Source organism: Lemur catta, chromosome 16 (assembly GCF_020740605.2).
Source record: "Lemur catta isolate mLemCat1 chromosome 16, mLemCat1.pri, whole genome shotgun sequence".
Taxonomy (NCBI): Eukaryota; Metazoa; Chordata; class Mammalia; order Primates; family Lemuridae; genus Lemur; species Lemur catta.
Genome location: NC_059143.1, coordinates 54,321,953 through 54,334,762, shown reverse-complemented (window position 1 = coordinate 54,334,762; position 12,810 = coordinate 54,321,953). Strand labels below are relative to the sequence as shown.

Here is a 12,810-nt window from a genome sequence, read left to right as displayed (position 1 = left end):
ATCATTAGTAATTTATGCGGGAAGATTCCTGTGTCCGGGTAGGTCGTGACCTTGAAAAGAGATGAAGGAAGCAGGGGAGGGAGGAAAAGACGGAGACAGAGAAGGAGAAAGAGAGAAAAGAGAAGGAGGACGAGGCCTTTGCTCCCTGCCCAGGGGGCGTGATCCTGTGAGCATCGGGAGAGTCTCGGAGAGAAAGGAGATTCTAAAACTCTTCTGCTCTCATGAAAAAATACTTTTGTTTTTTCAAGGGTTTCTATTTTTCAAATGAGGGTATTCCCAGACTGCACTGTGTTCACTCTACCCGGAGCCCTGGTGAAGGGCCGGGAGATACTGGAGCTGCTTGCTCAGACCTCTCCTAGATCGGGGACGGCTTTCCCCACGTTTGGCTACTTGGCCCTCGCGCCTGTTCCTTCCTTCGGGGGTCGCGCCCAGCCCCGACCGCACTTCTGCATCTCCCAGAGTTTCCAAACCCACCAGGGTCTCGGCCCAGCTCAGAGATCCGGGTCCAGGTGCCGACGGGGATGGTATGCAAAGTGTCCAGTCCGAGAGCCCAGCTTCCGGGGTCACCCGCTCCCGGGAGTCCCGTGCTCCTGCTGCCTGGGTTCTCTTCTAGGACGGCTGGACTGTCACTGGCTGCCGTGGAGACTCCCAGGGCCATCCGTACCCGGGACCCCAGCCCTGCCGGACACGGCCTTTCCGGTGGCGCCTCCCCGCACAGCCCTTTCCTGACTGTCCAGTAGAATGTGTGGAAAATACGAATAAGCTAGCAGGAAAACTGCAAATTACAAACCACGTAAACCTTTCCAGCTAGTGAGGAGTACTCCTTGTGATCCCAGCACAGCATTTGCCGTTTTCCAGCTTGTTTACGGGCATCCGCTTCCCGCTGTCATCCCGACCCTTTGCGTTGCCCTCCACGCCCCTGTGCCATCTCCGGACCGAGGTTCCCGCCTTCTGGACCGAGACCCCAGGGCAGGTGGTGCTCCAGGGACCACACTGAGCGGGGTCCTTGTCTCGCTCTGTGAGGACATCGGCCTGACATTGTGCACAAAACCCTGAATCTACCCCAATTTGGGGAGGGGAGATTGTTTGATCTTTTAAACATAAGATTATGCTACAATTTAGGATGAAATGACAGGGCACCAGCACACCACGATGCTGAGAGTGGAAGCCCGCTACTCGCACGGGGAAGGGCTTTTAAAATGTCCACTGAATTGAATTGAATTGTGGCCTCAAGACCTCCTTGCTGTGGTCTGTAGTAGTGTTTTTATTTAATAATAGCAAACTTTACAGTAACAGGTCCTCTGATTTGTACTTGGACTCAATTTCTGTATCAGCCAAACAGGTAATTTTCCATGACTTGCTTTCAAATCACCGTGCAAAGCCAGTGAGTGACTGCAGGCCATCGTTCTGTACCTCATCCTAATGAAAGTCCTGAGGAATATTGTCTACAGCCTCACCTAGATTTTTGCCTAATGATTTAGAAGAATCAATTTTCTAAATATGTAAATGGTCCTAGCAAATACTGAGTGAGGGATGCCTCGTTTGATTCCACTGATACTGACATGGTGTCTCTGATAATTCAGTTGTTACCATTAGCAGTAACGTCAGCATCTGCACCAGGAGCACATAGTCTCAGCTAAAAGTGAAAGTGGGAAAAACAGCTCTTCTCAGAGGTCTCTTGGCTGTTAACACTGTGGCATTTTCAGGCTTAGAATGACTGATTTGCAGCTCCAGTTTCCAAAAACCTCTGTGGCTACAGTCTCTTGCCTATTGTTTGACGTTGTGAAGCACTGAAATATATTTTTAACTTGTGTGATTCTGCCAGGGAAAGATTGTTGAGCATAAGCCCATTATCATGCTTTCATTTTCTGAAATCTAATATTTAAAGTTCTGTCATGTAAAAACATCAAAAACTGGGAATTTAAAAACTATGGTTTCTCTAGGTAGCTTTTACTAGTAAGAGCTTTTTTTAAAAAAAACCTTGATAGAAAACATTTGATGCCCTTCAAAGTATGAGTTCTGTGGTGACACACAGCCTCGGTGAGCATTTCAGCTTGCACCACAAGAGGAAAATGCCACCAGAGCTGCCACCCCACTGGTGACCAGGCCGAGTGTTTGTGTGTGTGACACTGGGGGCATTTTGTCCCCTTACGAGAGAGCAAGGCGGGGTGTGTCTGTGTCAGGTGCTGCTTACTGATCGTGCCGGGGAGGGCAGCTCCCTCCCGCCCTAAGCCACATCCTCGTGCCCCGAGGGCCAGGGCCTCCCTGTCTGCCCCCCCAGACCCCTCCCTGTGGCCTGCAGGGACCTTGCAGTGGGGATCTGGCACAGACGCACGGATCAGTTTACCCTCTGACTTCTCCCCTGCACGTCCAGAGAGGACCTCCCGCTGCCTCCTCACCTGCGCCAGGGCCTTGGACATCCTGGCACTGCTGACTCCGAACGTCTGAAAGAGTACATAAAGGTCACCCTCTTTGCTAACTCCACTTGCTCATAAGAACGTAGCTTCCTGGCACGCTCTGCGCTCTGCGGGCTGCTGCGGAAGGAGACGGGAGACGGTCCCTGCCCTCCAGGACCCTCCAGTCTGGTGGGCAGGTTTCCCCCAGTCACACGGGGCCTTGAAACTCCCTCCCTGGTTTCTCTCTCATCCCGAGTGAGACACGTCAGATGCGAGGGGAAGAGCAGCCGACCAGAGGGTAACTTGGGAATTTCTCCGCTCAGTGAGAAGACAAAGGACACACTGGGCTGAGGTTGCACCGTCCTCTGCCCCAGACAGGCACACGTCCCGGTAGCAAGGTGGTGGGAGCCACGGCCCTGGTGCCACGTCCAAGAGCGGCATGTGGGACCGGGCCCAGGGCAAGACCCACCAGCGGGGGCGCCGGGGCCTGTCCTGGCCGTGATTCACTCCCGCCGGTGACTAATCACTTCCCGGGGGCAGGAGCAGTTTCAGTGACTCACCCTCACACTCAGAAATGAAGAAATCCCTGTTTGGCTTTTGATTCCCTTTTTTATTTTTAGGCTCAGTGAAGTTTTGGGTTCCGAATGGCCCTCACGCCATTTACCAGCTTTTCTGCACTCTGCCGTTTGTACCTGGTGTCCACCTTTGCAACAGTCATTGGCCAGAACGGGGGCTGGGAGTGGTCGCCATGGCCCCGGGGAGGGAGAGACCGGCCGCGAGCTCAGAGCAGCCCCGGCCGCGGTGGCCTTGCGCCTGCCTGGCAGCCCTCCAGGTCGGGACGCAGTGGGACGGGTGGCTGAGCCGGGGTCGGCGTCGGGGAAGGCGCTGGGCCGTGGCCCGGGGAGGATCGGCACCTGGTCGGAATAGTGCCACGGGGGCCACGAGTCTCTCTGGGAGCTCCCCTCCCACGCCCCTCGGCTTTTGACCTGTGAGTTTGCTCCCTGCAGTTTCTGGTGACAGCAAAGCCGGTGCCAAAGGCAGCGCCAGTGGTGGCAGCCTGAGAGCCCGGTGCCCTGCGGACGTTGTGTGCGTCGCGGGTCGGCGTCGTGTGTCGTGTCAGAGCAGTTTCCTGGGGCTGCACGGCGGCAGAAACGTGTCTCTCCGGCTCGGAGACTGGGGTCTGAGGTCAAGGTGCTGTCAGGGCTGGCGTCCTCAGCCACCTCTCCTGGGCTTGCAGACGGCCACCTTGTCCCTGTGTCCTTATGCGGCCGTCCCCCCATGTGTCTGTGTCCTCGTCTCTGCTTCCTGTACAGACCCCGGTCACGTGGGCCGAGCCCCACCCTAGCGGCCTCAGGTTAATGTCCTACCTTTGAACACAGTCGCGTTCGGAGGTCGCAGGGGTCAGGACTTCCATACGTGGATGGTGGAGAACGTGGTTCGGTCCACGGCGTGGACCGTGGGGCTTGCTAAGCCTCAGCAGCCGCTGGGCAACGGGAGCGATGAGGGAAGGAACTTTCTCCAGCCCTGGGACTGGCACTTGCCGCCAGCGTCTGACACCTACCCTGGAGAGACACTGCCGTTGCCCCAGGCACGGACCCCACACCAACAGCCACATTTGTCAGAGACCGCAGAGTTCGTCTGTCTTCTCGCCGCTCAGACGGCCGCTTCCTGTGTCGGGTCCTCCTTCCTGCCCCCCTGCAGCCCAAGCGGCGGCAGCACCCACGGCAGCGTCTCCGCCTGGTGACTCGCACTGCTGTGTCCGTCCCTTCCCCAAGCCTGGGACCTGCCAAGTGGCCGTCTTCGCCCTCCCGGGCACCGAGGCTCTGGCTGAAGGGGCCCTGCCCACGCCGGGTGGGGACGGAAGGAGAAGCTGGAGTGTGAGGCCGGGCCGGCAGGTACGGCAGGAGCATTGGTGCAGGCCCACCTGGAAACCCACAGCTTCTAGTGGCCGCGTGAAAAAGCAAAAAGAGACCAGGCACATATTTTCTTTAACTTAATAAACCACACGTCATGTCAGTGTAGGATCCATATAAAAATTACCGATGACAGTTTACAGTCTTTTCCTCACACTGTGTCTTCACACTGGGGGATTGATTTCGGGGGCCACCTGCGGCTGGGACCGGGCGGCAAAGCGCCAAAGCCACCATGACTGAGCCCCGCTGTCCCGCCAGGCAGAGCGACCCAAGAACCCTTTTGTGGCGTTACTCACCCGGTTCACGGCTCCGTCTGTGCGTCTCGTCCGTTGCCCGATACACAAACGCGCCCTAGAGAAGCCGGGAAAACACTGCAGATCAACTCTGTCCACCCAGACGCTCTGCGCGCCTCCCCTGGGCAGAACCAGTCGGCACGGATGAAGATGAGGAGGAGGAGGACACTGAGGAACGGTGGCTGCCTCGGGCTGCCTGGCGGGCCGGTGGGCAGCATCAGGGCCGCGACACGAGAACACAGGTGCAGGAGGGACCCGTCCGTGTTTGCCGCGGCGCGTCCAGCCCCCTGCCCCGCCCCCCTGCCCCGGCAGCACCCCAAGCCCCCCAGGCCCTACGGCAACTCACGGGCCAGACCTGGGACTTGGGCACAGGCTCTAGACCCGGTGCCACGGCCAAGCCTGACACAGTGTCCTGGCACCTGTCGAGTTGTCTTGCCCTGAATTTTCTCTGATGAAGAGACGTGCACGAGTGGATTGAGTTCCTTCGAAGTTCAGGTGTAAATCGTCTGTTCAGGACTGAGAAACGTGTCTAAGTGTCTGTGCCTTCCTCCGTCCGTCTGTCCCTCCGCACACACATTTAAAGACCTTTATCAGCTGCCTGCTCTGCAGCATTCTGTGCTGGGCTCTGCAGGTGAAAATTCCGGCTTCCCCAGCGGCTAGTCAGGTGACCGTGGGCAGGTCACGTCACTTCTCTGTGCTCCAGTTGCCGTGCCTGCACAGCGGAGACGGAGCCGTCATGACACGTGGATGAGCTCCCGTGCGCAGCGGGCCCGGAGCATCCGTGCACGGAGCAAGTTGTGTGTGTCGTCTGCCGTTACCGACGTTCTTCTTGCAGTGACTGTTTTAAAAGAAAAATAAGCCCCTATATCTGTCCTCAAAATAGCCCACAACCTAACGGAGGGACCAGCAGAATCCTGGAGCTGCGCTCGGAGCAGCGTGGGGGATGCGGAAGGGTCGCTGTGCCCAGGTTCCCTGCACTGCCTGGCCGGCGCCCTCCCCCACGGGCGCTGTCACCAGGCGGGAGGGAGAAGGCCCCAGTGTCTTTTCCAGTTTCCCGAGGATTGAGACAAGCACAGACAAACGTTTAAATACTTAAAAAAAAAAAAAAAAGAGAGAGAGAGAGAGAGAGAACTTACTAGTCTGGCATTTCAAATTAAACTGATTCCTTCCACGTAATCCGTGCCCCAAAGCCAGGTGTGTGGCAGCGAGAACGGTGAGCGCACGTCCCGCCTCTCCAGGGGAAATCGCGCCCCTGGGGGACCCGCTCCCACATTTCATTATCCTTAAAACCCCAGTCTGTCTCGAGGGACTCTCCAGATATTATTAAAATGAAATTCTGAGAAATGAGACGTTTCGTTTGCCAAGACACACAAAGACACTGAAGCCACTCAGCTGCTGCCATCCACGTGTAAACAGAATCTTTCACTTTGACGGGGAAAATATGTTTCCTTCCGAACCGCTGACGTCCCAGCTGCGAGGCATCACCGACTGCTTCGCACGGTGAGTTATTGTCTCGCGGCTGCTCCTTTAGGAAACCGTAAATCCCGCGACATTTTGCCGTTGGTGTAGAATGTTGTTAGATTATTTAACTTTTCTGGTAAGTACTTTTCTTATCATACCATCCTCAGGAATGAGAAATAATTGTGTTTCAGACCATCACCAGCTCACCCCTGCTCTCTGCCCACTCTCCTCGCTCCGCGCTGAAGCCAGGTCCAGTGAGGGCTTGTCTATTTAGTGGCCAGACACGTCCTCGGCCCAGGGGTGCCAGCCACCGGGCACTGACGTGGAGGGAACGTTTGTGAAGGGCGCATGCAGCCACCCAGCGTCCTCTGCCCAGACGCAGACCGGCGTGAGAATGGCAGGAAGCTGCCCCCCACCCTCCGAGAGACCCTCAAAGCCCCGCACCCAGCCCTGCTGTCTCCCCACCCCACGCTTCCCCTTGCCACTGCGTGTGGAAGCAGACCATGTCGCCAGGACATTTTGCAGAGAGGGACGCGGAACTGCCCAGAAAGTCACTTCCGTCCAGGGCCCCGACTCCGGCCCGGGCCCTGTGACATGGCTCTCAGGCCTTTGGACACCAAGTTCGCGGGGACGTTGTGCCATTCTGGCTTGAGTGCATGCATTGGCAACTGTCAGGTCTGTTCACGTATTCATATAATTTCCGTTTTTTAGGCAAGTCCCCTAAACAGATTTTTTGAGAATTTAGGTAATTCCTAAATTAGTCATTTAATATATGTTTAAAAGCTCAGGGGACGGGGAAGCAGGCACCAGAGACACGGGCCGATCTGGTCTGACACGGATGCCTGGGAACACCTCCACGACATCTGGAAAGTTCTTAGGGTGTGGGGTGCAGACTTTTCATTGTACCTTGTCTTGGCAGAGTTTCAGAATTCTCAGTCTGTCTCTCTCTCATCCACACACACCCCTAAAAAGCTCCTGCGACCTCAATTGCAGAACATTGCACTGTCCCTCGTGGGCAGACGGGGCACTGAGGTGGCCGCACTGGGTGGGACTGGCGGCCCCCGTGCCCGCACCTGTCCAGATGTCCCCGCGGCAGCACCGTCCCCAGCACTCTCCGTGTGAGGGACGTGCTCTGTGTCTGTGTGACCGGAAGGCGGCCAACAGCACGTGAAATGGGGCTGGCACAACGGAAGACTGAGTTTTAATGTTACTTGTTTTTTCACAGTTTGGATTTGAACAGCCCCCTGTTGGGGGGGTGCCCGTGGGACGTGCAGCTCTGCTGGGGGCTGGGGCTGGCGGCCCCCATCTCTCCCGGACCCCCGGGTGTTAGCTGCCTGTTGTCCACGAGAAGAGCTGGGCTGGTTCCCACAGTCATGCGATTCTGTGGTGCCTCCAGGCAGCATGAAGCCACAGTGGGGGCTCACCTGGGCTGACTCTGCGAACACCCACCTGCGTGGGGCCCTCTTCCACCCTGTCCCTCCACTCCAGCTCCCAACATGTCCCCATGTCCCCGTGTCCTTGCTGATCGGGGGACCAGGCCGAGGCCTCCATGTTGGGGGTCGGCTGAGGCTGGGCTGGCTCCGAGTGCAGGTTCCGGTTCGGGGAAGGGAGGGGTCAGGCTTCAGCTTAGACCCCCCTGGGGCCACTCAGACCCCCAAGAGACGTGTTCTCCATCCTATCACCAGTATCATGGATTTGATTAGGTTTGGGAGTAATTCATCAACTTAGTTTTTATCAGAAACTGACTCAATTTGCAAGCAGCTAACTTTAAACAGACTTTTTGGAGCACAAAAGTCGTTAAATATAAGTGCTTACTTAATGCATGTTGTGGGATATAACTGATACATAGTTCCCTGTGTGGAGCTATAGAAACGGCAGGACGTGCACTGCAGCGGCTGGTGTCTCCCTCCCCCCCAGGCCGGCGAGCATGCCTCCCCCCGCCAGACCGCACACCGGGGCTGGGGTACTGACAGAGGTGGCTGATTTCATGAAATAAGGACCCTGGTTCTCCGAGGAGTTGGACTTGTTTTTCCTCCTGTTTTTAGCTGGACTTCCCTTCCTTATTTCTCGTGTCACCATATAAAACTCCCCACCTACTCTCTCCTGCATCTGTAACTCTACATTATCTCGTTCTGCGATCTCACAGCTGGGGGGCCCAGGGAGACAGAGGTCTCAGCTCGTTACCAAGGGTGGGACACAAAGCTAGCAGACGGGGGTTTATGTCATTAAGTGGGAAAGGCCCTGCCCTCGTGATGGATATGCTCTGTGTGAAACACTCGCCAGGTTCAAATCCGGATTCACCTTTGATGAGTAACCCAATACCGCGTGTGGCACCGCGGATGTTGACTCATGAATTATTGGTGACTGGGATGGGAGTATCGCCAGGACAACACTCCTTTCCAGAGGGTGGAGGAGATGAGTTCGTGGGAGTGGGGAGTGTGTTCAGCCACTGCCTGTGGGTGTTTCCCGGGAGGGCAGGGACGGAGCGGCGTGCTGAGCGTCACTCACCTCCACACGGGCCACACGGTCCGGCCGCCCTCACCGTGTCCCTGCGCTCATGTGCGCCTGCCCCAGCCACCACCTCTTCTCCAATTTCAGAAGTGCCACCACGTAATTGTATCCGTGAAGACAAGTTTATTTTAGGCTCTGAAAGTGGAAAGCATGTCTTTTCGTATAAAATTGGTCTGCTTGTTTTTTTATTAAGGAAGAACTTTTTTAATATAGTCTTTAATAAAAGTCCTTTACCATGTTTTAAATTAAATTAAACCTGAAAAATCTGGTTGTCAAAATGGAGTCCCCTAAATTCAGCACACCAGTTTTAAACATTCAAATTTCAAAGCATGAGTTTTTATGTGCTGAAACACACTTGTGAAAAATTATCTCTCTGTAAATGTGCATGTGTGTGTGTCTGTGGTGTGTGTGTGTGAGTGTGGGGTGGGTGGTGTGTGCATGTGGGTTGTCTATGGTGTGTGTGTGTGTGTGTGTGTGTGTGTGTGTGCGCGTGTGCCCGTGTGTGGTGTTGCTCTGGCCCCTGGGGCTCTATTGCTCAGGACGCCGGTGCACAGCTGCAGGGACACCTCCTCACACTCAGCCCGAGCTCTACACTTGGATGATTCTTACGCTTCATTCTCCTAACTGCAGTCTAGTGGTTGCATTAATTTAATTATATTTTTAAATTTGATTATCCTATAGTTTTAGACAAAATTCATTATTATGTTTCTGCAGCCTTTGATACTTGGAAAACAGAGTCCTTGGTATTTAATGCATCCTAAATTATGCTTGAACACAAGTCATACGTAACCAAACACAAATTGTAAGTAGATAAATCAGGCAAGTTGGTAATTATATTAATCACCCATGCAGATTTAGGATTCCTGCAACATAGATTATTCATGGATGTGTGTGCATGCACGCTATATACTATCTCATGATTGCATTAAGGCATGTAACAAAATACCAGTGTCCAGAAATTTAAATGTAAAAGTCTATCTTAAATGTTGTTTTCAAATGTCTTGGTAGAATTTGCCTCTTTTAGAAATCAGTTTAAGGGATGTCTTGTGAGCACACCCAGGCCCCCCCCAACTCTCTGCCTGTACAGGGGGCTGGAGTCACCCCCACGGGGTTCTTCCCTCCCGTCCCCCCCGTGGGCCTGGCCCTCTGTGCAGCCCCTGCTTCCCCAGGGGGACAGGGAGGGGTCAGGTCAGGTTTGAGATGCCCCAGTCTCCTGCAGGGCAGGCACAGCAGAGCAGTGGCCAGGATGCAGCTCGGGGTGGTGGGAAGGAGGGCGCCTGTGGCAGGTGACACTGAGAAGGGCCTGGGCCCCCCGGGGTCACGGTTGCCTGGACAGCTGCTTTGGTGGGAAAACCTGACTGGCGTAGGCTGGGGAGGAGACGGTTTGCACAGGAGCCTGCGCGGGAAGTTGTTAGGACGCCGGCCACGGAGTGGGGGGGCACGGAGCAGAGGGGCGAGGTGCGGAGGGGTGTGGTGTGGAGGGGTGTGGTGTGGAGGGCCGTGGAGTGGAGGGGCACGGAGTGGAGGGCTGTGGAGTGGAGGGGTGCGGAGTGGAGGGGCACAGAGTGGAGGGGCGCGGAGTGGAGGGCCGTGGAGTGGGGGGGTGCGGAGTGGAGGGGTGTGGAGTGGAGGGGCGCAGAGTGGAGGCACACGGAGTGGATCCCCACAGCACTGCTCTGTTTGGACAGGGTGTGAGCGGTGTGTCAGCCGGTGCGAACCGTAGGAAGAGCGCAGGCGGTTCCCTGAGCCACATCTCCGAATTGAATGTAGTAATGTTCAATCTCGCCTGCTAAAGTTGTCACTTTGTTTTAAAAAGGAGGACAACATGCTCTCGGGACCTTCTCCTATGAGAGTCACGGTAAAGCACCTCGGGGCGCGTCCCTGCGAGCACAGCTGAGGGCCCTCGGTGCACGGAAAGCTCAACTCAGGGAAGGAAACAGTGGGAGGAGCAAACGCAGGTCTGTCACTGTCTTGCAGGGTTAGGACACGGTAGCATTGGCCCTGCCCTCTGTTACACGCCTGGGAGAGTTGGGGTGCTGCGTTCACCGTGCCCCCAACCTGTGGTCGTCTGTCGTAAGAGAGTGGGAGAGTGGGAACGTTCTATCTGCCACTGTGACTTCAGCCTCCCGATGACGCACAAGCTTTTCCCTCTTTTCATTTGTGACAGTCCTGCGTATACTTTGCATCCAAAATCACCTTTGTTCAATTTTTTTCTACTGAATTCATAAAAGGGCTGTAGAGGTAAATGAAGCATTTGGTTTTTATGCTTTTCAAATAAAATAAATGGAATGCAAAATTTTGGAGGGGCCATCTATTCTTTGTGGCCATTTCAGTCTGTCATTAAAGTGGTTCATTGCATGTATTTCAAAGTGAAATGTGACGTGATATTTGGAGAATGTTGCAGGATCTTGCCATGCTTCCCGTTGGTGGGCTGTGCCTATGACGTAGATTCTCTTCGTATGGTTGTTGGAATGCGGAGTATGTAGTTACTCTGCTTAGGAATGTTATAGCTCATGCCTTTCTTGCCAACTCACCAACGTTTAAAAGAAAATCAATCTTTTATGTTTGTTCTTGAGCATGTAATAATGTGAATTAAACTCTAAACAGTAGGAGATTGAATGTGACTTTTTAAGAAAGTTATAATTCCCTTGGCTACTAAAACAAACACTTTTTCATGAACAACTCCGGGAAACCCATTCGGTCTGCATTTGTTCTGGATAACTTACTTGTCATGTGACCTGCTAGATTGAGTTGAATACTCCATAGAGGTTTTTCAAAATAATTGTATGACTTGTATCTTCTTGTAACCACATTCTGACCTGATTTCAATATCAACTATGAAACAAGAGAAGGTCTGGGGCCTAAAAAACAAAATTCCTTCTGCGTGTACGTTTGCAGAGAGGATTATGTTCAGACTCTTGTGAAAGGAGGAATTGATCTTAATTGGTCTTGATAATTGGCACGTGTGATGTTTGTATGCATGAGATTCTTGAACTACATCCATGTTTCTACAAAGTTCAGGCGACTGCTTTGCTGTTGAGTGGGCAGGAACGAGCCTCCGCCTGGTCCGTGTGTGTCTCCAGCTCTGGGACGCGGAGCAGATCTGCTGTCCCCTCCTCCCGATCACAGGGACGGCACCACCCAGCCTTCAGGGAAAGTGTCTGCGGCTGTCGGGGCAATTCCATGTTGCAGGGCGAGCTTGTTCCTTCAGGGTGAGGGAGCCAGCCTGCAGGTGCAATTAGACTTTCTCTCTGTCTCCCCTCCGCTTGTCTTCCACATCTTAATCTTACTGCACTGATACATTAAAACTTGTGTTGTGCTTAAAAAGATTTTCTTTTCACCTTCCCAGAGATCTGACTGTGGAAAATCATCACAGGATGAGTGAGAGTAAATCCACAGTGATGGCATCTGGCACTGGCCCTGTGCCAGCTGAGGGCGCCTGACGTATGAACTCATCCGGCGTTGACAATGACCCTGGGTGCGGAAAACGCCATTCTGCCCATTTTACACAGCGGGAGAGGGAACTAAAGAGGTTAAGAAGGTTGGCAGGGCTGAGGTCTGCCAATGTATTAATCTGTCTTTTGTGCAAAGATGTGTCTTTCTCCCAACGTCTGACCCGTCGCCCTTCTGCCACGCCTGTGTCACAGAGCGAGTGCACACAGGAGCACATGCAGGCAGAGGGGACGCATTTAAGAAATGAAGCAGGACAGTTTGTATGACATAGAACTACAGGAAATGTGTTCACCTTCAGATTAGAAAGATCAGAGGTTTCCACGGCCTCATCGTTTCCAGTAACGCACAATATTCTTTTGAACTGACTGGTCACCTCATGCACCTTCAAGCTCTCAGGAGAAGAGCTGAGCAGAATGATTCCCTCTCACTCCCTCCATCTCTTCCCTCCTCCCCTCCCAACCTGAAGCTCGGAGTATTTTACTCGACCAGCTGATAGAGCGGTGGCTTCCAGGAAAAACGGCAAGATATTTGTGTTCCTGAAATAGAAGTCAGTGTGTCCAGTTACGCAACAGCCTTGATAAACAGTTTCACTGGGACACAAGTTAATATTAATTTGGGGGCAGCTTCTAAAACTCAATATTTAAATAAAGTCCTGAGCGTATTTCTCTGCATTGTCAACCTCAACAAGAAGGAGGGAGGGAGGCTCCCTAGAAGAAAGCAGGGATGGGAACACACGTGCCACAGCACACTACGCGTGTATTCAGGGACTTGAAGGAAGACAAA

The 12,810-nt window shown here is 53.8% G+C and overlaps 1 protein-coding gene across 9 annotated transcripts in view; it reads left to right on the top strand.

The window, feature by feature from the left end:
- The window catches only part of LOC123621771 (myelin basic protein), a 1,012,103-nt gene that overhangs the window by 933,665 nt on the left and 65,628 nt on the right, over window positions 1-12,810 (top strand). The gene's annotated exons all lie outside the window — the stretch shown is intronic.